The 25,918-nt window shown below is 35.8% G+C and overlaps 1 long non-coding RNA gene across 1 annotated transcript in view; it reads left to right on the top strand.

Annotated features, from left to right (window-relative positions):
• LOC135579041 (uncharacterized) overlaps positions 1–9,861 on the top strand; it is a 30,946-nt gene extending 21,085 nt beyond the window's left edge. The window contains exons 3-5 of the long non-coding RNA XR_010471307.1: positions 1–117; positions 5,233–5,274; positions 6,033–9,861. This is a non-coding gene — a long non-coding RNA (uncharacterized LOC135579041). The remainder of the gene's footprint in view (positions 118–5,232; positions 5,275–6,032) is intronic.
• Positions 9,862–25,918: the final 16,057 nt, after the last annotated feature.

Here is a 25,918-nt window from a genome sequence, read left to right as displayed (position 1 = left end):
ATCTCATATCCTTCTCTGATGGCATGACTGGCTGGGTAAATGAGGGAAGAGCAGTGGTTGTTGTCTACCTGGACTTCAGCAAGGCTTTTGACACTATATACCATAACATCCTTACAGGTAAGCTCAGGAAGTGATGGATGGATGCGTGGACAGTGAGATGGATTGAGAACCGGCTGATCAGCAGAGCCCAGAGGGTTGCGAGTATTGGTGCAGAGTCTGTTTGGAGGCCTGTAGTTAGTGGTGTTCCCAAGGGTCAGTACTGGGTCCAGTCTTATTCAACTTGTTCTTTAATGACCTGGATGAAGGGACAGAGTGCACCCTCAGCAAGCTTGCTGGTGATACCAAACTGGGAGGAGTGGCTGATAGACCAGAAGGCTGTGCTGCCACTCAGTGAGATCTGGGCAAGCTAAGGACTTGGGCAGAGAGGAACCTAATGAAATCCAACAGAGGCAAGTATGGGGGTCCTGCACCTAGGGAGAAATAACCCCATGCACCAACAGAGGTTAGGGTTGACCTGCTGAAAAGCCACTTTGCAGAAAAGGACGTGGGAAACCTAGTGGACAACAAGTTAATCATGAGTCAGCAATGTGCCTTTGTGGCCAAGAAGGTGGATGGTATCCTGAAGTGTATTATGAAGAGTGTGTCCAGCAGGTCAAGGGACTTCATCCTTCCCCTCTACTCTGCCCTGGTGAGACCACATCTGAAGTACTGCATCCCGTTCTGGGCTCCCCAGTTGAAGAAAAACAAGGAACTACTGAAGAGAGTCCAGTGGAGGTCTACAAAGATTATTAGGGGACTAGAGCATCTTTCTTATGAGGAAAGGCCAAGATAGCTGGGTCTGTTTAGCCGGGATAAGAGAAGATTGAAAAGGGTTCTTGTGAATGCCTATAAATATCTTAAGGGTGAGTGTCAAGAGGATGGGGTTAGACGCTTTTCGGTGGTGCCCAATAACAGGATAAGGTGCAACAGGTAACAACTGAAACACAGGAAGTTCTATCTGAATATGAGGAGAAACGTCCTTGCTTTGTGGATGACAGAGCACTGGAACAGGCTGCCCAGAGAGGTTGTGGAGTCTCCTTCTATGGAGATATCAAAAACCCACCTGGACAAGATCCTCTGCAACCTGCTCTAAGTTACCCGCTTAAGCAGGGGGGTTGGATTTGATGATCTCCAGATGTCCATTCCAACCCCAAACATTCTACAATTCTGTGATTATATCACTAAATGAAAAAGGTTCATGAACTTGCTAGCAACCTAATTTCTAAGGACTTTCTCTAGAGCTGACGGATGGAATCCATACTACAGAGCAAATATTTCTGCATTTCTACTACAGCCCATGTGGTGCTCCTGGGGTCCTAGACAGTAACTACAACATTCTGTATAATTTTCTGTTGTAAATTACTTGATAGAATGTGAGGAATGTGTAGCAGAGCCATGTGAAAAAAAAACTGTGTCCCCTTCCTCATGAAGATGAGGGCATAGCTCTTGCAGGGTTGCTGAGATAATGCTGCAGGTCTGGGCAGGAAGACAACGGAGATGTCAAACTCATCACTGTCTAATGTCAGGTGTTATGGAAACAGACGCTTGGGGTCATCATCTCCACACTGGGACTGGGAGTTGTGTAGGAGAAAGGAAAGTAGAGGAGTGCAAAGCAAAGACTGAGTATGGCAGCAATCCAGCATGCAGGTAACCTGGATCTCACCTTTCCTTCCTAGCCCTCTTCTTCTGCAGTATGGTTATGTCCTGAGACTTAGTGTAACCCTCAGAAAGGTGGCGCACTGCAAGCAGAGGCATCTGGACTTGTCACAATATAGTCCAAGTGCATTTTAATATTTGTGAGAATATAAGATATTTCTAAATACGAATTCAACCTTTTTTTTTGTTATGTAGGTAGCTACTACAAGTATCACATTTTAATTGTGCTTATTAGCACTACATAGTTATTATAGCTGTAGTAAATGAAATTTAATAAAAATATATATAATCTCTGGAGTAATAGAGTAATAGATCACAGAATTGTGATAAAACTGTTCAATCACACTGATACTGCAGAAGATTAAAAATTAATATTATACAAAACTGAGAAGACAGGCCCTGTTTCCATTGTTTGATTCTTATGATCTGTATCAACATGTCTCACAGTAAATTAGTATTTGGACAACTCCTATTCTTTTATAACTTTATGAGTGCATTTTTTTCACATAGCAAAAGCATAACAGATTATTCAAAGACTGTTTCATTAATTGGCTTTAGGAAACTTTCTATAAAGTTTGACAGACATAAGCAAGTCAAACACACTATCTTTACTAATTGGTCTAATAGTTTCAGTGCATAATGGAACATATAAATAATTTTCCTAATGTGTTTGGCCCCAAAGTGTCTTTTGAACTTTGAAAAAATATTTAAATAAAATAAACCTCTAATGATTCTGAGGGTCACCTGACCAACCTTAAAGGAAAATTTCTTATTTATGCACTTATTTTTTAGTTTCTTGGTCACAGATGTTCTGTTTATTTTAATTAACTAATTATGTCAATTTATCACAAAATATATAAAATAAAACTGTTAGTTTGGGCCCTATTAAATAGTTAACTGAAACAGTATTTTTTTTATTTACTTATTATATGTTGCAATTTATTGTTGTTTTGTGGTTTAACAGAGTTCTTGTGAAATAAATGAATTATGGACATTTACTTGGACATAGAATGTCTAGAAGTTCAAAACTTAAAAAAAAAAAAAAAAAGCAAATGACCATAGGACTGTGAAGTAATACAATAATTTTTCAATGGTCACTGATGAAATCGTAAAAAAACAGTGTTTCATTGGCAGACTGGAATGGTGGCAAAATACACGTAAAAGGACAAAACATAGTAAAAAGCACACACTAGAGAAGTTAAAGTTTTTCAAGGAAGTAAATCACAACATAGATATAAAAATAATACTGTGTGATGGGAAAGAAAAAAAGGAGAGTGAAGAGGAAGCACAGTCTTTGATATAAAGCACACATTGTGGTTTAACCCAGCAGGCAGCCTAGCACCACACAGCTGCTTGCTCACTTCCCCCACTCTGGGATGAGGGAAAGAATCAGAAAAAGGTAAAACTCGTGCACTGACATAAAGACAATTTAATAGGACAGTAAAGACACGGAAAATAATAATAAAAAGGAAAAAAGTGCTGCATAGAGCTGGATGATCACATCTTTATATTTGCTAGTACTGCCCCTGTTAATGCAGCCTGGGATCTGATTTGCCTTTTTTACTGCAGCTGTACACCACTGACTCTTGTTCAGCTTGTTGTCTACCGTGACCCTTGTAAAATGAAATACGACATTAACATGTATTTATAGCTTACAGCTTCACCTGACTGATTGTTCCTGACCCACATGACTCTGCAATACATTACTCAGTGCTTGCAGTGCAAAATTTGTCAAAAGAGGGAAATAGTCTAAGTCCATCTGAGTATTAATTGCAGAAATATTAATAAAATTTGATATGCATTCCAACAACATAAGGCATTTTAAAAAATATTTTCTAGCTATTTCTACACAGAGATATTACAAAATCATCAAAATTACCTAAATTTTGTAATATCCTTTTCCTTCCTTTAGAGCTTCCTAACTGATGTATTAGTTTGAAAATCTTGCCTTTTGCATATTACTTTTTCTTGATGTTGAAAACGAGAACACAAATGAATCATACGAGTGAAGGAGGTTCCTGTGATTCAATTCCATTTGTCCAGTCAGAGCAGGATACTATTTACTACTCGATGAAAGTACTGTCAGGATTGAAGTCACACTGTAATTTCTATGCCTAGAATAATGAATTGTGTTTTATGCTCAGATTTATACACCAAACAGTGTGTTTCTCCCAGTTGTGTCTGTCTGGACTAGATGTGTCAAAATATTTGTCTAGGAATACTGGAAATAGCAGGACAGAATATTGAAAATGAAAACCTTCAAACACAATTACTTCACTGGCGTGAAATGCTTTAACAAGTTAAACCGAAACATGACAGAATGCAAAATTTTGGTTGGTCTGAATACATAATAAAGGCCTATCATGGTGAGAAAAAATATCCACCTAGTCCAGTACCCTTAACAGTGACAACAGGAAATGTTGTTTGGGGAGTGTACGCAAAACTGGCTTCTTTGTACCACCAATTCCATCCATTCCCAATGGCATCCAAAATGGATGGCAATGGTTGGCAACAGTCAGCCTTTACCCACTTTCTTTGAGTCCAGCAGAGGCTGGGTACACTTTGCACAGCAGGAGGAGAAGCATTTCCCATGGCTACAAACCCACCCCACCCCAGAAAACCATGAAGCCTCCAGCTTGGCCTCAAGTTTCCCAGGAGAAACTTGAAGATCCCTCTACCAGTTTACCATGGAAAGAAGTTGGACTCATTGGCTTTCAGCTCTCAAGAGCTCTTTTAGAGGGAGTTCTGTAACAGTAAAAAAGTTATCTGCCTGCTCTGAAGTTTTCATGACCTTTTAGATATTATTTGGACTCTATTTCTAAGATCCCTGACCTGGACAGTTATGTAAACTTAATGTGCCTGCAAAATAAATTATTTAATTTTTTTAAAGTAATTATAAATTAGTATAAATGTAATATGCATCCAATGTTGATACAACACTGGGTACTGTAATAGTATAAAAGTATTGTGCCACAATACCAAGATACAATATAGAATCTTAAGCAACTAACTAAACTGTAAATATGAAGTTGTACAAAACTTTCTTACATAACAGAGAAAAATAATAGTATTATTGTGAAATAAACAAGTTCAGAAGGTAGTGAACAATTTGGTTTTAGGCCTGATCCGAACTCCTAGAAAGGAGGTGTGGGATTTCTTCTATAATTCCCACAGAATAATTTTTTCCTGGTGAATACATATGGTATTATTTGTGCATCTAGTACCCTTGTTGTGATGATGGGTTGCCCCTGTGAGTTCCAGATAATCAGAAAAGTACTATATTTATAAAATAATGTTTGGAAATGTCCAGAAATTATGCTAGATTCTCTGCAATAAATTTGTTTTACAGTTTGGCAAATGTTAGCATAATCAATGTTGATGAGGTTGTGAAGGTTCAGAGTTACACGTTGCGTGCTGATTCCCAGCACAGAAAATGATCACACTGTGTTTAACTGCCCAAGAAATCTTATCTGAGTCCTTCATCTCCCCATTTTTTTGTTTTCCATCTAATTGGGATACAATTGCCTTTTGCCATAGACAGTGACAATTCCCCTGCCTCTTAGGACCCTTCTGTGTTGGGTAAGTACTATGTATTGGTCTTTCTTTCAGATTTTATTTTTCTTATTCTGTCACAGTAACAAATATCTATGTTAGAGATTTACTCATGATTTACTAATGATTTTTCCAGTGCTTCAGCACAGACTTTTGTTTTGAGATACAACATTCCAGAATTTTTATTCTCTGTTTTCCTAAGAAGCTCATTCTAACAGTTCTAAGTACCACGTTCTCTTAAATCCAGTTACCTTTCCTCACATCCATCATATTATACATTAGTTTTTGGATGCCTAGTTCCCAAAATATATTCAGGGCAGACAGATATCTGAAGAATTTTTCTGAAATATCCAGTAGATATGCAACTACAAAATGGCAAATCTCTTTAATATTCATGGTTTAAGATTTACCAGTTTGCTGGTAATTTTTGTGAATTTCTTACGTATTTGACTGAATTCAAATGTTTTTCAACTTCTCAGCTTCGTCCTCCCTTTGTTTGTTCGAGTTTTAATCTATTTATTCCCTGAATCAGAACTTCAGTCTCAGTATTCATTATGTCTAGTAATTAAGAACAGATTTCTTTTATTCAGTCTCCTTGCTTCCCACAGATGAACATGGTTTTGCTCTAGGAAGCTACGCCACATTTACGATAATTCTTCTAGTACTGTTACTGCAACAACAAATTCCATACATTGATAATATGATCCACACTCAGTCTACCTATTTTTATCAGAACTCCTCTTTTTCTTTTGCTTACTGTTATATTTATTACTCCTCACTACTAGAGGCACAGACTACTCTTCTGTAATATTTCTGGTTGAAGTCAGTTGCTCAGAAATCATTCAAGAAAAAGAAATCTGTAAGTACTCTGTTCAATTCAGTGTCAAAATTTGTAACAACACAATATAGTTCTTATATTGATCAATGTCTCTATATGGTGAAACGATACAAAGAACTTAAACTCCACTACATAATATAACGCATTTCAGAGGACAACAGTCTCCCTCATGTTATCATGAAAGCATATTGATCCACAAAACCACCCATGTTTGTTTGCATGCATTTAAATAATTAATTCACCGTATCCTTTAAGCAAGGTAAAGTAATACTAGAATACAACTGCACATATAACTCACGACACTTCTAATTCTCTGTGTGGAAAGAAATTGTTTATTGATCAACTTGTACGTGGGAGACTGGTTCTAGAACATAAGCTCTTTTAAAATTTACCAGACAAATATGTTAGTAATACATTGTGAGAATAAGAGTCTTTGCACTGAAGGGAAACATGTTTAGGAAGACCCATCATAATACCCATCTGTAAAATCTTTAACCTTTGCATTTTTACAAATAATTGCAGTTTTACATATATGTGCTAACATCTTTTATTACCCATAGCTCTATGGGCTAGCTGAAACATATTTGTAAATATATTTCAAAATGTTCATACTAATCAAAGTAACTATAGGTTACTGTGTCTGTTAAGTAGACTAACAAAACATTACTTGAAAATTGATGGCCTTTATTTCCAAATACAATAACGAAGAAATAGCTCAATTGGAGTCCACATAAAAGTAATGAAAAATTAACGCATTCTATAAGTATTCCTATTCCTATGAATATTGCAAACAAGAAAGTCCAGTCTTTTCCTTTAAGATTGTTTCACTGAATATGAAAGCTGATTGTGTTTTGCTTTGAAAAAAATGCATTAAGAAAATGAAAGAAAGCTTTTTTTTTCCGTGTTTAAATAATGGTGTCCAATGCTGAGAGGTTCTCCTATACTACTTTGACATCTGCTCTTCCACCACCACAGCACATCGGCACTCTGTAGAACAGTAGAAATATCTCAGTCTTGGAAGTCTTGTGTCCTTTATGTGAAAGAACTGAAGATGGATGATAGGCTGAAGGAGAGTTTGTGGGTTAGCATTAAAGAGAGGACTGGAAAAGGTGGCATTATTGGAATGTATCCTTGGTGAAAGAAGATCAAGTCTGGGAATGTTTAAGCAGCTTGGACATCCATAGGTACATGGACCCTGATGAGATGCCCATAAAAATGTTGAGCGAATTGGCAGATCATTTCAAGATCACTGTCAACAACCTTTTATCAATCATGGCAACTGGGAGAAGTGCCCGAAGACTGGAGGAAAGAGAATGTCACTTCTGTCTTCAAGGACAAGTAGGAAGACCCAAGGAACTACAGTCTAGTCAGCCCAACCTCAATCCCTTAGCATGTGATAGAGCAGCTAATCCTGGAAACGATTTTGATGCATATGAACAACAAGAGAATCATGAGGCATAGTCAGCATGGCTTCACAAAGGGAAATTCATGATTAACCAACTTGATTAACCTCTACAATGAAGTGTCCACAAAGATGATAAGGGACTGGGGTAGGCATCTCTCTGGTATACCACTGGGATCATTTAGCCTAAAGAGGGCGCAGGAGGGGATCTTGTTAATGTACACAAATAACTAAAAAGAGGGTGCAAACAGAATGAAGATAGGCTCTTTTCAGTGGTGCCCTGTGACAGGACAAGGCAATGGGGACAAACGGAAACACAGGAGGTTCCCTCTGAACACAAGGAAACTTTTTTTTACTTTAAGGGTGACTGAGCACTGGAACAGGCTACCCAGAAAGACTGTGAAGTTTCCCTCCTTAAAGGTGGTCAAAAGCTCTCTGAACACAGTCCCGATCAACTGGCTGGAATTTGCCTTCCTTGAGCAGGCTGGTTGGACCAGATGACCTCCAGAGGTCCCTTCCAACTTCAGCCATTTATTTTGATTCAGTGCATTGAGAATGAGGCTTCTCTTCTGTTGTGGCAGCAATGCTACATAAAGGAGTCTCAGCCTCTGCCTTTCTCTCCACTGTCAGAAACATCTCCTTTCTTGGACAACATGCCAGTGAAGTGTTTAATTTCCTGACAAATCAGAGGATTTAACAACCAACCCATGTTCTTTTCCTTCCTGACTTCAGAAAACTGAGAAAAATTAGAAAGGTGAGAACAGACAAAAGGTGGAAAAGTTTGGAAATATTTTCTCTCTTAATACTTTCATGCATGCAATGTTTTTAGAGCCCGAGCCTAAAAAAATGCTGTATTTACTTTCTTGTGCATATAAAACAAAAAAAAATTCTTTCACATCTGGGGCCACTAAAAAAGACTCTGAAAACTGTGAGCAGAAAAATGTGTACAAATGCTCCAGACAAACATGTGAACACTAGACTAGCTGCTCACTTTTAATGGATTGTCTGAGCTTCATTTTCTTCTCCTGTTCACTAGTACTTTCAGTCACCCATTTCTTTGTGCTGTTTTCACTTGTCTCCCTGCTGCTACATTTTGATCTCTGCTTCCTGTCTTTCTCCCCTGCTGTTCTTTTCAACAGTGTCGTGCTTTCAGTTTGATAAGCAGTGAAAATTGCAAGATTCCTGACCTCTGAAGTACAGACAAAACTTCAGAAATCAGGAATCTTGTAAATAGTGCTTGGCTGCTGATATATGGAATACTATTAAACATCAAGGATGAAAAAAAAAGGAAAGATGTATATAAAAGTTCATATGCTGCATTATTGTGCATAAAATAACTTCAGACTCTGGCATTCATTAGTCTACACATTCCTGGCACAGCTTGTTTGCTTTTAATTCTGCAGGACAAAAGCAATTTCAAGTTAAAAGTTGAAGTAATTTTCCCCCCAATTACAAAACTTCCAGAAGTGTTTATCATTTACAGTATCCAAATTTTTATTACCTTTCTTTTTCTTCTCCCTATTTGGACAATAAGAATGGAACATTATGAACAATAGATGGTGGTGCATTCATGATTAACTTGTGTGATAAAGAATTCATTTTTTTCTGAAAGCCTGTCAGGCATGCCATAACTTACATCTAGTCTTTGCTATATGTGAATTCTGGTGTATTTGGTATTCCATGGTATGCACTACTTGAATCAGACAGAGAAGTTAATGAGCTTAGCACATGCACATGAGAAATAATTCCTGGAATGTTAGCTACAAGGTAGCATGCACATCTCTACAGAAAAGAAATAAGCTCTTTTAAGAGCATCTTTACATAACACATGGCCACTTAGTTCACTTCATTACTGGGATGTCAGTGAAAACTAAGTTAAGTTTCTACTGGTAGTCCATCCATCAAATCCATATCTTTCCTGTTTAGAGAGAAGGATGTTGTGGGGGACTGTGTCAAAAGCCTTACTGAAGTCCAGATAAATGACTTCCATTCCTCTTCCCTTGTCCACTGATGTAGTCACTCCATCATAGAAGGCCACTAGGTTGGTCAGATAAGGTTTGCCCTTGGTGAAGCTAAGATGATGCCACTTACCAAAATTATCCATTCATCTTACACAATACTAGTATATAAGTATTATACTAAATCTTTAGTTGTATGTATTCCTCCATGTTTGAAAGAGAAGGAAGTGCTCTGACAGCTACCATGCTTTCTGGATCATCACAGCTTAAAGTGGAAGACTAATTTCAGGTTTTCCATTTACTATCTGTATGTCAAGGTATCAATATTGTGTCATTACTCTATATTATGAACACTATTAATGTTATCATTTCAATGTATTTCAGAATAAACTTTCAGGTCAAGTAAGTTTTCTCAATTTTACATGTCTGAGTGGTTATTTTCAGGATACAGAAATCCATCATTACAGAACTTTAAGCTAGATCAAATCTGCATTAGTCTGCATATTTCAAAGGCTTACTTGAAAACAAATAAATTAAAAATAAAATCACCTTGCATATGAATACAGAAAATCATAGTACATATCTGTATTTAATGAATAAAAGTGAGGATACAACAGGACAAAATACATGGTAAAGTGCAAACAGTATGTCAGATAAAGTGCTTTGTTATTCTGTCTTGAGTCCAGACAAATTGGCTTTGTATTAGGTGTGTCTGCATCTGTAGATTTCTTTGGCTTAAAGAGCCACAAATCTGTTAATATGCAGGAAGTTAGTAACCTTTTCCAGCTGCTTACATGTTGCATCTGATTTTCTCTATCATCCTCACAAACAATAAATAGGACCTGTTAAATGTGGAGTCTAACCTTTCAAAATGGGCAATGCTCTTCCAGCTGAGGTCAGAACAAGTATCCAGTGTTAACTGTCATATCTTTCATTGCTTGTGGTTCTGCAGCAAGAGAAAATTGCTTAGCTGTTCACAAAGTAAAATTTGCAATGTATTTCCACTCCTGTAACCATGATCTCTGAACTGTAATCATCTTTTTTTCTCTCCCTGGTCTTTTAATGTGAACAATAAATTAAGCAATCAAGATTCAAATGGGAATAAATAACCTCTCTACCACCTGATGTTTGGAAATATAAATACCATTCTTTATTCAAGACACTTTTCTGCAGGTTTTTAGATATCTAGTTCTAATTAGAACTTTTGAAGTGTTATGTAATATTTCTTCAATCTTCTCTTTGTAGTCTGGGGCTCAAAATGGTTCCTGATACTGCTACATGAGGTTCTAACAGTGACGCAGTTATGCCTATAAGATTTTGTTTTCAGTAACATATATAGAGAAGTGCTTTAGTCTCACCACGGGTGAAATATTCCTTTTGCAGAAATAAGAACAGTGTACATTTTCTTGGCAACCACAGTTAGTTCATCCTAGGTTTTTCTAGAGTCACATTCTTCTGGGAATCTCTGCACTGAAGCTAGATATCAGAATGGAAGTGGAAGCATTGGCTAACTCTGCTGAAATTATTCCAATTTTGTATTAATGCAGTTGATTACTAGTTGACTCCTTATTTTTTTACATGCAAGTGAGAGCAGATTCTAGATTCCTGAATGGCTAATGTAGTTGAAGGCATATAAAGCTGTGCCTGAATTGTCTGTGCCCCTGCTTGTGCTTGATTCCTTAATGCTTTTGATCTTGCACAGGAGTTTAGAACAGTAAAAAGGAGATAGAAAATGATCCCACTCCGATTGCTAGTATATCTAACATGTCTATTTGATGTAAAGGGCACAAAGAAGGTTCCTCTTGTACCAATTCAGTGGATACAGAGAGATTTGTTGAGTTCTGTCCCTTCTGTAATTGCTAAAGCATTTGAAGAAACACTCTGAAACCCCTGATCCCCTCAGGTCCTTGAATTATAAACAGGTCAGGTATTTTGTAAACTGCCTACATTCAGCTTGAGCTCTGTCTGAGTACAAATCCCATCCACTCTTGCAGCAAGCAACACCAGAACACTTCTAGGAACAACCAAAGATTTGCAACTTAGAGCAAGCTTACAGGGTGCTCTAAATCCAGGACATATCATCCCAGCAAATCTACAATACAAGTGTCCTTACAGACACCCTCAAGCATGCCAATTGCTAAGTTATGTGGGAGTGTCATTGTTCTAGCCTGGAGAGTGCCCTAGGCTGCACATTGTTAAATGTTAGATCCGACTTAGAACTATTGGTAGCAAAACTCATTCTGACAAAGGGATGCAGGTTGGATAATTTTCCTTACGTATTTACTTTACTTACAGTTTTGAAACTGACAGGAACACCATGTTTTTTAGATTTATAAATTATTTTCTGTTTTTGTTTTCTGAGAAAGTTCCTTTTAGGTCACTGAGGAATTTAAAGACTCCACCTAAAAAGAGCAAGAACAGAAGGTGAGGGGAGAAGAGAGCTCCAAATATACTAAATATGCATATAGTGACTTAAATTCTTTCAAAGCACTTACCTGCAGCCGTGTGTAATTTACATAATGGAGACTATAGATTCAGAAGGATAAGATCAGTGTGAGTACTGGAAAGAATAATAATGTTATTTATAAAGAGCATAGCATATCCCATTAATTGTATATTTAGTAGGATGCTGAATTTGGCTTTCTAATGGTTTTAATTTCTTGCTCTTGTTTAATTTTCACAGAGACAAATTTTGTGTGTAGATTTTCAGAGATTCTTTCATGGAAAATTTTTTACATATTTATTTTAATTACACATAGTGGTGGCATGATGACTATTGCAATTCCCTTTCTGAAGCTGCATCAGACAAGCAGCTGATCTGAATCCCTTATCACAGTTCCTGTGAGGGACTGAAAAAGTCTACATTTTAAGGTCACCCAACAAGCTAGCTGCATACTCAGTCCATCTCCCTGATACGGTAACTTGAAATTCACAAGGGTCCATCATGTTGTCTGCAAACTCTGTTCCTCTGTTCCTTGTGATGTTTTGCAAACGCGCCTTTGTTGACATAAAGATTTTAGTATGTTGATCACCTATGCTGTATCATGAAGAATATTATACAATTGTAAATGAATGTTTCTTTTAAACCTTTCTTACTGACATCTGAAACTTCTTGGTTGGTGTATCTCCTTTCTGTATTTGCTAAAGAGTAAAATAAATTCTTAAGAGTAAGCTTCATGAAGTTATGATGAAGGGAGGAGACTCATAACAAGTCAGGAAAATAACACTCATCCGAAATCAAGAAAACATTGGAAACCTGGAGCTTAACAGAAAACAGGCTTCATCTGAAGCTAAAGTGGTACAGAGGGAAGAAAATATTGGTTAATGTTCTGAGCAGCTGAGGGTGAGATTTGTATGAAAGTATACAAGAGATTTGGAAAAGAACATGCCAGAGGACTGGCCTCAGATCTCAAGCAGGAGGTTAAGGAACGCCACTGCAATCAAAAAACAGTCTCCTGTCCAGTCTGTGCAGTCTAAACAGAGAAATGGTGGCACAGCAGGGTGCTGTACCCTGGTTGTAGCTGTAGCTTTAGTAATTGAATTCAAGGACTCAGAAAGAGCGGGTCCATCAGCGTGGAAACGATGAAGATGAGTCTCCAAAGGAGTGTCACATTAAGCACAACATTCACATTATTTACCTGCCTTTTGAGTAATCAACTGTTGAGGGCAACACAGTCACAACCTGAAATATAATTTCATAATCACAATAGCAGAAGCACAAATAATTTATTCCTGTGACTTTACTATAGTCTGGTCATTAATTTTATTTTAAGGACTCAGGTATATGTATTACTTCTCATTATCTTCTTAAGTATTTTGAGGAACATAACATATAGCATAAAAGTAAACTTAGTTAAACTACGTTGTAACTTAAAGGCAAAAAAAATATTTGAAAGAAATCTTTCTGTTGTACCTGGCACTTCTTGTTTGAGCCAAGCTCTGTGTTGTGATATTAGGATTTTGCTCACTTACATGCGTTGCCCAGTTCTATTTAAATTCCTACATTGTTATGGTTAATGCTTATACCAGACTAACACAGTAGCAGAACAGATGACTCTCAGTCATCACTGTTGTGATTCAGAGAGAAACCTGTCTCTGCACTATACAGTCTTTTCTTTCCAGTACTCAGAATCTGGGTTTTCATTAAACAACTATTTTAAACCATTTTATTGTACATTAGCTAATGCTACTTGAATTTACTCTGAGATGGGTCTTAAGTCATTTTGGGAACATAAAAGTGTAAACCTGTGAATTCTAGCTTCTGCTTTGTTTAAAACTGATGTTTGAAAAAAAAAAATAAAAATAAAAGAGTAAGCACATTACTTAAATAGCAATATCAAATGGAAGGAACTGAAAGCAAAATTCAGCATATCCAAAGACTAAAGTTTTAAGTAATTGTTTATGACTCATGGTAGCCACCACCTTGGCCACTTGTTTTTCTTTTTAAAACAAGATGCTTAAAAGCCTGATATATTTTTTCAAATTAAGCTCAAAACCAGATGTATTTTTGACCATTTTAGTTTTCTCTGTGTACTCTGATGGAAAAAAAAAATAGTACAGATACAATTCATTTACTTTCAAAAAGTATTTAATTATTTAGAATTCCATAAATAGAAGAGCACTAACAAACAGCAGGGTATTCATAATTTCTTTATTTTACTTCCCTGTTACTTTTTAGATCTTATTGGTTTAATATCTCTTGGACAGCACTTCTAAAATACTTATCATAACCAGAAGGTAGTTTATCTCTTATTGAAAGCAGTGAGATAAGCATCACCACTCTGAGATAGGCTAGACTACACAGGCAGAGGAGGAGATAGTGCTGCTGCTTGATGAAACACAGGGAACATTGATGATTCCAGCGGTCTCTTTTTGACATCTCACAAAAAGAGATGTCTTTTGACTTGTCTCTGTTGTACATTTGCTGATGAATGGTTTTTCAGGCTGATCACTTGAAGCTGCTGAAAGTAATGACATCTACCATTTTTATGCTTATGTGGTCTCAGACAAAACTCCCTTTGTTGTTCACTTGACAGAGGAGTATGCAGCTCACCTTACTGCAGAAAGCCTGGGACCAGACTTTCAACATCATCTTTTTGCCAGACAATACCTTTTCCTTGATCAAAGTGTACAAGAGATGTGGCAGTCACATTCAGGTTTGTGTTCACTCTCTTTTGCAGACAATGGAAAGGAAAACGAAGAAAAACATTTAGCCTGAAGAAACAATCTAATTCTTTTCTAGAAATCTGAATTTTTAGAAGAATATGATTTCTGATCAAAGATATAAGTAAAAGCATTTGCTTAAATTCCCCTGTTGCCACCCGGTTCACCAACAAATATTCTTTTCTACAAGGTTTTCTTTGATATTTTATACCCAATGTGACTTTTCAAACACTATTTTGAAATAGATCATTTTTTTTCTCTAAAGCCCTTTGTTAAAATAAATAAGTATAGAAATATATAAGTTTAGAAATGAAGCCGCTGAAATCCTTTTCACTGATATGGTGTGCAGGACATTCATTCACCAGGTGATAAATTGATACCATGCATATTTAGTCAGAACAATTTATTTACTATGACTTTTTACCTTAAAAACTCCATTTTCCTTCAGCATCATACAGTCTTAATTCACTACTGTCATCCTGATATGCTGTTTGTAATCTGTCTATGAAATATCTTGGGAGTATATGTTAACATATTTTGTTATTATTAAAATTAAACAACGTACGTTAATAAATTCTTCTTTATTGCAGCCTAGATTGTCTTCAGTCATACACTGTATTATTGAGTTCTTTTAGCAGAAAATTATTTTAAGCCAAAGTCATTTACTAAGAGTAATATCCCATAAAACAAACAAATTAATAACCAATGTAAGGTTTGTATACTAAAGAAAAAACTACTACAGGCTTGTATTCTAATTTGAATATCCAATTCCATTATAAATAATTAAATCTATTTTTTATTTCATGCGGCTTACAATAGAAATATGCAATACTATACACATGCACAATACATACATGTATACATGGATAATATATGTATAATTATTAAAAATACACCAGAATTTAACAAACTATTCTAAGTCTTTCCAATCACTTAATTTTAAGAATTTAATTGTTATGCACTCAGCAGTAAGCTAGCTAACCTTAAATAAAGTGCCATTAAACTGTTGATTAAAGCAAGTTTTAACAATCAGATTTGAATTTCAGCAAGATTTTTTCAGTTTCTTAGTTTCTTCTCCCACTATTACAAAATGTTATTGAACATGGCTTGAAGGCACATTAATGCCTGCCATAGTTGTTTGCAGTTGAATAATAGAAGGATTTCTGCCCATGTAGTTTTACACATGTGGATGGTATCAGCCTCACCTGCTGGGGATAGCATGATACCATCAGGATGAAGACACTTCATATTTCTAAGAGCAGAATAATACTTTTATAATAACAAATGTGTAGATCCAGAAAAAAATCATACAAATTACTGAAACTGAGAAAGCAGCTGAGACCTTTGGCAAATGTTGCTATTCTTGCCTGCCACTGTGTGTTCATTGTAAAAGCATCTGTAGCACTGCAGGCAACGTTTTTTTCTGAGTGAAGAATCCTGTGTCAAGTGTTGAGTACATAGCATTTCCTTCAAAATCAACATGTACACTTTCCTGATTTTGAAAGGTTTCCTTTATTTTTTTGTGAGTGAGACAGAAGATAAAATCCAACACATGTAAGACTACAAATACACTGTATGTTTTTCCATTTAGAAATGCAAATTGGTCATTGTATCAATTATTTGGGATTCCTATGCTGATGTTCAACTATACAAATTAGTTTTTCTACAGCTAAAATTGTTCTTTCGTTCTTAATTAAACTTCTGTCCACTTTGTGTCTTCTTTTAATATCACCTTTATTATGAATAGTTTAATGAAATATGAAACACTCTAAAACTATGGAGCAAAATTTCATTTCAATTTGGCTGTGTATATTCAATAAATTCCTTGTCTATTTTTTTCTGCCTAGATTCTTGTTAGTTAATGAAGCATAAGCACTGTATGATAAAGAAAGAGGAGAAGGTAATTTTGGGAGTCATTTTAAGTGGAAAATAATGCAATATTTACTCAATAAAGATGTTTCACAACAGAAGGCTTTAGAACACAGAATAAGGAAAATTGAAGAAACTAAGATAAATTAAATGCAAAATTATAATGTTTTTCTCAGTTTTCTTAGAAAAGTTGTTGGTGTTTCTATGAACCTTTCTGACTGGGCCTGTGGATTGACTTGTATCCATCTCATTTAATGTTCTTGAGAACTTGAAACAAAAAACCTTGAAAGAAAACTTTCAAAGATAATTTTTGAATGATGCTGAGCTTTTTCTCCTGTTTATATGTTATTTTTTTTGTCTTTTAGGACATAACTTCTTGAAGAGTAAACAGAACATTCTCATGTGTCTTTACTGATTGCTAGCTGTTTAAGAGGCTACTAGGTTCTCCAGTTCTGAACTGTTTATTTAAGTTTTTCAGCATTTCTAATGGTTATACTACACATCTGGGGCAATGTGGGGCAACACATCTTCTCTGATATTTTAGTAGAAACAGTCTGTTACAGCAGAAACACAAGTTGCATGTTTGTTCACAACATCTCTTCCCCCACAATGCTCTTCTTCCAGAAAATTTCTTCAGAAAGATTTTTCATTATAATTACTAAAGCAGTATGTTATCTCAGTTCTGTTTCTCTTTTGGAGCAAAAGAAAATTTATTCAGTAATACTTTCCAGGTAATACTGATTCAGCTTCCTCAAGATTTTTTTGTTGTTGTTGCTGAATATTCAACTTTGGTTTTTTTTTTAATTTATATGCTAATTTAGAAAAAAAATGTGTATGAATAATTAAGAAAGCTATAAGGAAAGTAGTAACTTCTGCTGTTTTCCATTCTCCTTCATCTTTCCAACCCACTACTTAAATAAGTACTGAAAAACAGATATTAAAAGGGGGGACAATCTATCTTCAAATACCTTAATTGTGGTGAAACAAACAACATCTGAAAATAAATAAGTAATGTATTTGGAAGATTTTATTCCACTGTTTAACTGGATATTTGACTCAAGGTAATTTGTAGTCTCATGAGGCTCTAAGTTTTCCATAATTTGTAGAACTGATGCTCTTACTAAGGTTTCTGTCAGAGAAAAAAAAACAGAAACAAAAGCAACAAACCAGAAGAAAACTACCGGTTTTTGCTAAATAAACATGATGATCCAACTTCATCTTTCCATTATTCCAAAATATTTCAAGTAATTCGGAGTTCTGTCTCATTCCCTTGTTTTCTGTCTCTTATCTGACCATATTCTGGGCCTATATTTAGATCACCCGAGTCAGCAACCTCGTCAGAAATTTTGGGTTTTTTTCTTGTTTGTTTTGTTGTTGGGGGTTTTCTCTCTTCTCTTCTCTCTCTTCTCTTCTCTTCTCTTCTCTTCTCTTCTCTTCTCTTCTCTTCTCTTCTCTTCTCTTCTCTTCTCTTCTCTTCTCTTCTCTTCTCTTCTCTTCTCTTCTCTTCTCTTCTCTTCTCTTCTCTTCTCTTCTCTTCTCTTCTCTTCTCTTCTCTTCTCTTCTCTTCTCTTCTCTTCTCTTCTCTTCTCTTCTCTTCTCTTCTCTTCTCTTCTCTTCTCTTCTCTTCTCTTCTCTTCTCTTCTCTTCTCTTCTCTTCTCTTCTCTTCTCTTCTCTTCTCTTCTCTTCTCTTCTCTTCTCTTCTCTTCTCTTCTCTTCTCTTCTCTTCTCTTCTCTTCTCCTTCTCCTCTCCCTCTCCTCTCCTCTCCTCTCCTCTCCTCTCCTCTCCTCTCCTCTCCTCTCCTCTCCTCTCCTCTCCTCTCCTCTCCTCTCCTCTCCTCTCCTCTCCTCTCCTCTCCTCTCCTCTCCTCTCCTCTCCTCTCCTCTCCTCTCCTCTCCTCTCCTCTCCTCTCCTCTCCTCTCCTCTCCTCTCCTCTCCTCTCCTCTCCTCTCCTCTCCTCTCCTCTCCTCTCCTCTCCTCTCCTCTCCTCTCCTCTCCTCTCCTCTCCTCTCCTCTCCTCTCCTCTCCTCTCCTCTCCTCTCCTCTCCTCTCCTCTCCTCTCCTCTCCTCTCCTCTCCTCTCCTCTCCTCTCCTCTCCTCTCCTCTCCTCTCCTCTCCTCTCCTCTCCTCTCCTCTCCTCTCCTCTCCTCTCCTCTCCTCTCCTCTCCTCTCCTCTCCTCTCCTCTCCTCTCCTCTCCTCTCCTCTCCTCTCCTCTCCTCTCCTCTCCTCTCCTCTCCTCTCCTCTCCTCTCCTCTCCTCTCCTCTCCTCTCCTCTCCTCTCCTCTCCTCTCCTCTCCTCTCCTCTCCTCTCCCTCTCCTCTCCCTCTCCTCTCCCTCTCCTCTCCCTATCCTCTACCTATCCTCTCCTCTTCCCTATCCTATCCTATCCTATCCTATCCTATCCTATCCTATCCTATCCTATCCTATCCTATCCTATCCTTCTTTTTTTTTCCTTTTTTTTTTTTTCCCCTGGGGCTAAATTATTGCTGGTATAGGGAGCTTAGTTTAGCTGTCCTTCTGAAGTCAGTAACATTGGTAAGATGTCAGTTCACTTGACACGGAGTATAATATTGCACAGTTCATGTCTATTAAACAAGCTAGGCTGCAAATCCAAGGTGGTCTGTCACAGTGATTTGTTATAAGCATGGGAATATTTCTCCTTTTGATGTGTGTTATTAGCCAACATTTGGAAGCCAGCAGATTGTATCAATCAGAGAATAAACTTCCTCTAAGGAACTGTTTAATTTGATGCAGTCCTGTTTATTTATAAACAAATAATGTTTTAACCCTGATCACTGCAAAAAAAAAAAAAAAAAAAAAGAGATTTGGAACTATGCCACAGAAATCCTAATCATAGCTTTCTTAATTTAAACATTAATAGAATACCTATTCCCAGATTGTTTTCAAATTTTTGAACCATTCCAATTCTGTTTCATATCCATGGGAGTCTGCATCTTCCAAAGTGAAGGGTTTTGGGGGTGTTAAGGAGATAGATGAATCATTTCCCTTTTTAAGCTTTTTTTAACATGTCTAATGCAAACATATAGTTGCAAGTAAAGAGCTGACATTTAGTCCAGTGTAATAATAACTTCTTTAGAGTCTAGTAAGTTCTATCCTTCATATAACATGAAAAATGTGAACTTTGTTGCAAAAAGTTGTGATTTAAGTAAAAATCATGTAGAAAACAAAACAAAGCAACAAAAAAAGAAGACGATGAGAAAGGTATTTTAAGAAATAGAAATGCATATGTAGCAAGCAGGAAGCACTAGGACTAGATCTTATGATTGAATCTATCAGTGATTAGAGTTTGCTCAGTTTAAAACATCTCTCAGTATTAGAGTACATATGGTATTAATATAATATTATGGGCTACAGAGATTTAAATGTAAGAAAAAATGTCTATTTTAGAAAAAAAAATTGTGTGCTACTTTTCTTGATTAATTAGTTACTAGATAAAGTTGTAATTAAATTAAATATGTCTACCTGCCCTTTACAGTGATTGCTAGCACTACTAAAATTGTACTTATAATCAGAATGTGCTTTTTAAGGTCAATATATAAATTCTCTTAAACACTTCAAACCCTATTTCTTTATTTTAGTGTTGATTCGGCACTTTAAAATGTAAAGTTACAGATCACTGGAATAAAGTTTTCAAAAACTTATATCAGAAAGCTAAACAAATTTGCAATTACATTCATTTCTGCTTACTATAAAAGTACATTTAGTGTATCTACTGTTAGGTTTAATAAATTCTTTTGATGGTGTTCAAAATAGAAATGGACAAAAAAAAAAAAATTAAAAAGCTCCAACAAAATAAACAAACAAACCACATTCCTTACATCAATTTCCACACTAATGTTTTCTAAATATGGATAACTGCCACTTAGGAGCTAAGTCAACTTCATAAACTTCCTCAACAGTTAGTGGAAAGAGAATTCTTCTAGCAAATAATTGATTTCACTATTTTCTTCTTTTTCTCTATACTTACAAAATTGAAATGCTTTAGATTTAACTTCTGGTGTGGGTAGCCAGACTTAGGAAAATTTTGTTAGCATAGGTCTTGTGTTTTTTAACGCAGAATTTTTATAGTTCAATTAATTTTTATCAATATATGTAGGAAGGTATGTATCTACCACCAGGGTAAAAGCTGGAAAATGAGGTTGATGAACATATAACATTAGTAAAATAATACAGATGTAAGGTCTTGAAAAATACCTATTTTTCCCCTATCTATTAATGTTTTACTGGAGACAAGACTGAACTCAAAACTGTCTTGCATATAAAATTATTTTTATATGAAGAAGTCTTAGTTTCAACATGGGCTTCTTAATTTTACACAGCACTCCACCCAGGGATCTTGGAGGAGAATGAATCAGTTTTCTTTCCTTTATTGCCAGCTTATTAAATGAGAGAATTTACATGCCACTACTACAAGAGCTGTGCATTTCCCACAGTTGGGAAGAGTTACATCATTTTCATGATAATGCCACTTTGTGATAATGGTTTGAGAAATGTTATGTTGGTTATGAAATAGTACTAACAGCAGTTCCTGAAGGATATGGAGCTTGCTGTAAAAGCAAACACTAACAAGCTGCAAAAGTACTCTCTCCTTATGGCTGATGCCTTCTCAGAAACAATACTATAGCCATGGGCTCATATTTTTCCTTCAAATCAAAGAATATGAAACAATATTGTTTAGAGTTTTATTTGCTTCAAGCATTTGCAATCAAAAATATATTGTTATGTGTTCAGAGAATGCTTCAGGCCTGATCAGCTTCTTTCTGAATAGATTTTCACTCTTTTATCCATATAAGTTATGCAAGATCTACCTGAAAAAAAAAAAAAAAAAAAAATCTACTGTTCCTTGCAATGATGCATTAATAGGGAGAACAGAGAAGAAAGTCTTTTAACAACAAATTCACAACATAATATTTGCTTCTTTTTCTCCCACCATATCTAGCCACAATTCTATTACCTTACTTGTTATAGCTGCCAGTAAAATACTGATATTTTTTGAAAGTTACCATGTAGCCATACCTTAGAAATTAGCTGTTTGTTATCACATGGATATACATAACCTATAAGGTGGCATTAATACATTTTCCTACAGTTTATTTTAGTCTCCAGTAATGACTACCACATTTGTAATATCAATGTAGAATTTTAATACATTTAGAAATCAGTGTCAAAGGCAATGTAAGGTGACATATATTTTACACTGATGAGCTCAAATAGACAAAAATGTATAGTAGGTATTTTCTCTGAAGTTTATTACAAAACCAGACTTTGCGTGTTGCATCAGCATGGTCATCTATTCTGGAAAATGTTCTGGAAGTATCCATGGGATTTTCATCAGTCAGGATCAAAGAAGCTTAAATCCAACCAGTAATAATTGCAAAATTACTGAGATAATCAATCAACTACAGATTGCTTCATGTAAGAAAAACAAGAATGAGGAGAAAAAAAGAGAAAGCTTGTGGTTTTGCCAAATGAAGTCATAAACCGAGATAAATTTACTTGAACAGATGGCCATAAACTGGACAGTAATAAACTGAAGCTGTAAGTTACATGGTATCTCACTTTCAGAGCACTGAGTTTCTGAAACAATTTTCAGGTGGATTTATTGACATCCTGTTGTTCGTATAATAACACTATATATAGCAATGAATACATGTATGTACCTGTAACAATATTTAAAGACGTCATAGATCCTTTTAATTCATTTTTTTTAAAGAGATGTGATCAAATCAAATCCATCCATCTCTGGTATTTAATAAAGATATCTCAGTGAGGGTAATATTTTTGTATTTAAACAGTCAGTACTCAGATTGTTAGTGTTCATCTGCTCAAAGGACGCAAATAATTTTCATATGGAAGAGCATGTATTCTTAATGTTTCTACTCTTAAATGGCTGACAATTTTTTTCAAAAAACCCCAAATATTCAGAACCAATAATTTTCTTAAAGAGAATGTGAGTTAAATTTTCATTGAATAAGAAAAAGACTGAAGAAAGTGCAGGACTGAAAGCATTATCCACCTATATTTCTCTCACCTGTATTTCTGGTTCTTGTTCCAATATAATTTTGAAAGCATTTTAACCTTTTTTTTCCCACTAATATAACTATAAAAAAAATATTCTCTGCATATCACTTAAACTCTATGCATATTAAATTTAGTATTACATTTTTCCTCGTTCTTTTCTATTGATTGTGCTTTTATTTTCCTTATACATAACTTATAGACCCACATTACTTTTCTAGTTGTCATCTATGTTCCAGATACTGCTTTCATGTTCATCTTTAGTTCAAGAGGACTTAGGGATTTTCTCTTCAGTAGGTTAAAGAGCAAAGACATTGATGGTCTTTAATTTGCCGTTACTTCATATGAAATGCTGTACAGATTCACAGTTCTTTTAAATATAACAAAAAACAGAGATCTCTCTTGACCTTTGGAGAAGCTCTGTCATACTTCAAACAACAGCATGAAAAAAAATAAAAGTAAAAAAGAAAAAAAAAAAGAATGAGATCCATAATTTCCCTAAATGTTATTTTCTCCTAATTCTTGGGGAGAACAAAAAGTCTGTCAGCTTCTTAAATATATATATATATAGATATATATAGTCATCCTGCAACTATATAGTTAAAGTCCAAGATAAATAAGTTTGTTATGAACACACATACACACCCATAAATACATTTAATTCTTTCCTGCTGATCCTCTTTCAAAATTAATTTCCCAAAGGAAAATTAATACCCAAATAAATCAGCTTTGATGTAATATTTTAATTGGTTTAAATTTAACATTAGCGTGTTTACTCATTTCCATTAATTGCCAAATTTCTAAGTCATGTTAACATATCCTGTTAAATTTAATTTACCTATGAATAGTGAAATCTACAAATTTCCATTTTTACCACTTGGATAACAATAATTCTAAGTTAGTGTCTATGTTACAGGTATTGGCATTGAAAAGTTTGGGACATTTTCTTCAGAATTAAGTTGATACTTTTCTTAGAAACTCAAAAGACTCCTATGGAGCTGAAGTAATCACAGCAAGCAGTCATGCATAAATGTAAACAGCATTCACCTATTTTCTAATTGTACAATTTACAGTTTGCCTCTTTCTCATTTGCATGCCTGCAACAACAGGAAAGAAAGCCTACCGTAAATACTACAAGCTCTGCTTGAGAACATAACTGTAAATTGAGTTTGATGTCGCCATAAACAATGAAGACATTTTCTGCTATCAGTTTAGTATAATATAAGCTATTATTTTTCAGTACCTAGCATGTTGTTATTTTAAGAACTAGTAAATGAATCTAGGTGTTGTGGCTTAACCCCAACTAGCAACTAAACACCACACAGCCACTCACTTTCCACCCTGGTGGGATGAAGGAGGGAATCGGAAAGGTAAAAGTGAGAAAACTCATGGGTTGAGATAAAGACAGTTTGACAGGTAAAGCAAAAGCTGTGGTTGCAAGCAGAGGAAAACAAGGAATTCATTCACTACTTCCCATTAGCAGGCAGGTGTGCAGCCATCTCCAAGAAAGCAGAGCTCTATCATATATAAAAATTACTTGGAACACAAACACCATCACTCCACATGTCCCCACTTCTTCCTCCTTCCCCCAGCTTTCTATTGTTGAATGTGATGTTGTATGTTGTTGAATATCCCTTTGGTCAGTTGACATCAGCTCTCTCAGCTGTATCCCCTCCCAGCTTCACGTGCACCTCCAGCCTATTTAGGTGATGTGAGAAACAGAAAAGGCCTTAACTCTGTATGCACTGCTCAGAAATAACCAAAACATCCCTGTATCATCAAAACTGTTCTCAGCACAAATCCAAAACGTAGACCATACTAGCTACAATGAAGAAAATTAATTCTAACACATCCAAAACCAGTACACTAGGCCTGAGTCCTTAACTGTATCGGCACATCCTCTTTACATTTAAGCAAACCAGATGAGACACTCTTTAATAACTTTTACCCAAATCAGATATGGCTTTCAGTAGATTCCAAGACTGTTGAGCCAAAAAGACAGAGAGCTCATATATTCCCATTCAAACTCTTTGTGGAATCAGGACTGTTTGTGCTTCTACACCCAGATTTGATGTTCTAAAGTGTTCAAGTGTTTCAAAATTTAGCATTATAGATTGAGCTGGCATGATGTTCTGTTGCTACTTTGGAACATTATACTGTTTCTTCAACCTTAGCAGAAGGGGTGTTACTATTAAACATACTTCTGGTTAAATATTTTACTATTGCATATTAATGTCTTTAGAAAAACAACACAGACTCTTCAGTAACATGCTTGTGTTCTGCATGCTGAAAGTACATCTGAAAGCCATTAAAGGGCATATCATCTCACAAATGTACAGGCAGTAAGGTTAAGTCTGCCATTTCCAGATCCCTGAAGATAGCTGCTCGTATGCAGCTGAGGTCTGAAGAGAAAACATCCCTGGAACCATTCTCCATCCCAGATGCAAACTGAAAGTCTTGCTTTTCCATTCTTTATTTGAAGAGCTTCTAGTCCCCGTCCAAGTCTAAAGAAGACTGTCATGGTTTGACACCAAATATGAACAACGGGTCTGGCACATAAACTACTCACATTTGAAGAATGAAAATCCGTCTTTTACCAACAGCTGTTCTTCAAAATATGTATATACATTCTTGACATTCCTTCCTATCTCTTTGTCTTACAATAGTTCTAAAATTTGGAACTTTCTAGCTGACAGCAAGCGCAAGGGGAGACCATGTGTTGTACACACAGAGGAAATGGAGCCTCAAATGCAAATTTAAGAATAATTCTACAGTAAAAAAACAATTTTATAATTTTTTATGCATAAAGAACCACAACTTTAATTTAGATTCTACTTACATCATTGCAATTCATGACCTCTGATGACACTACCAGCAAGACTGGCAACTAGCATGAAATATAATGACTGTTTAGGAGATGTGTGTAATTACCCCTTGGAAAGTGTCCTGCAGCAATTAAATTTATTCTTACAAGCCCTCAATTAACAATAAATTTCAGTCACTACTGACTTGGGATTAGTTAAATACAATAGCTTAACAGCTCAGGTTAAATAAAAAAACACAGGAGAACAAAACCATTTTTGCTCTTTTAATATAACTTAAAACGTGCCTGCCTTTTCTTGCATAGAAAGATCTTAATAGCAAGTTTCATTAACAGTGAAAATAGTATCTCTGAAATAAGAAAGTTTAATCTTGTTGTCTTAAAAATGAAACTCATAATTAATTTTTCTCCCTTCTTGTGATAGGGACTGAGTGAATGGATGGAATGCAGATGCTAATCACCCTTTTCCCGTAAGTGTAATTTCACAGCTATGAGCTGTTGTGGGCAAATTTCACTGGAAATCATAAAATCTAACTCTGTGAGTCCAGTGCTCTGCCCATAATACAAGGTTTGAATACACA

Source organism: Columba livia, chromosome 1 (genome assembly GCF_036013475.1).
Source record: "Columba livia isolate bColLiv1 breed racing homer chromosome 1, bColLiv1.pat.W.v2, whole genome shotgun sequence".
Classification (NCBI taxonomy): Eukaryota; Metazoa; Chordata; class Aves; order Columbiformes; family Columbidae; genus Columba; species Columba livia.
This window is presented reverse-complemented; position numbering and strand designations above follow the sequence as displayed.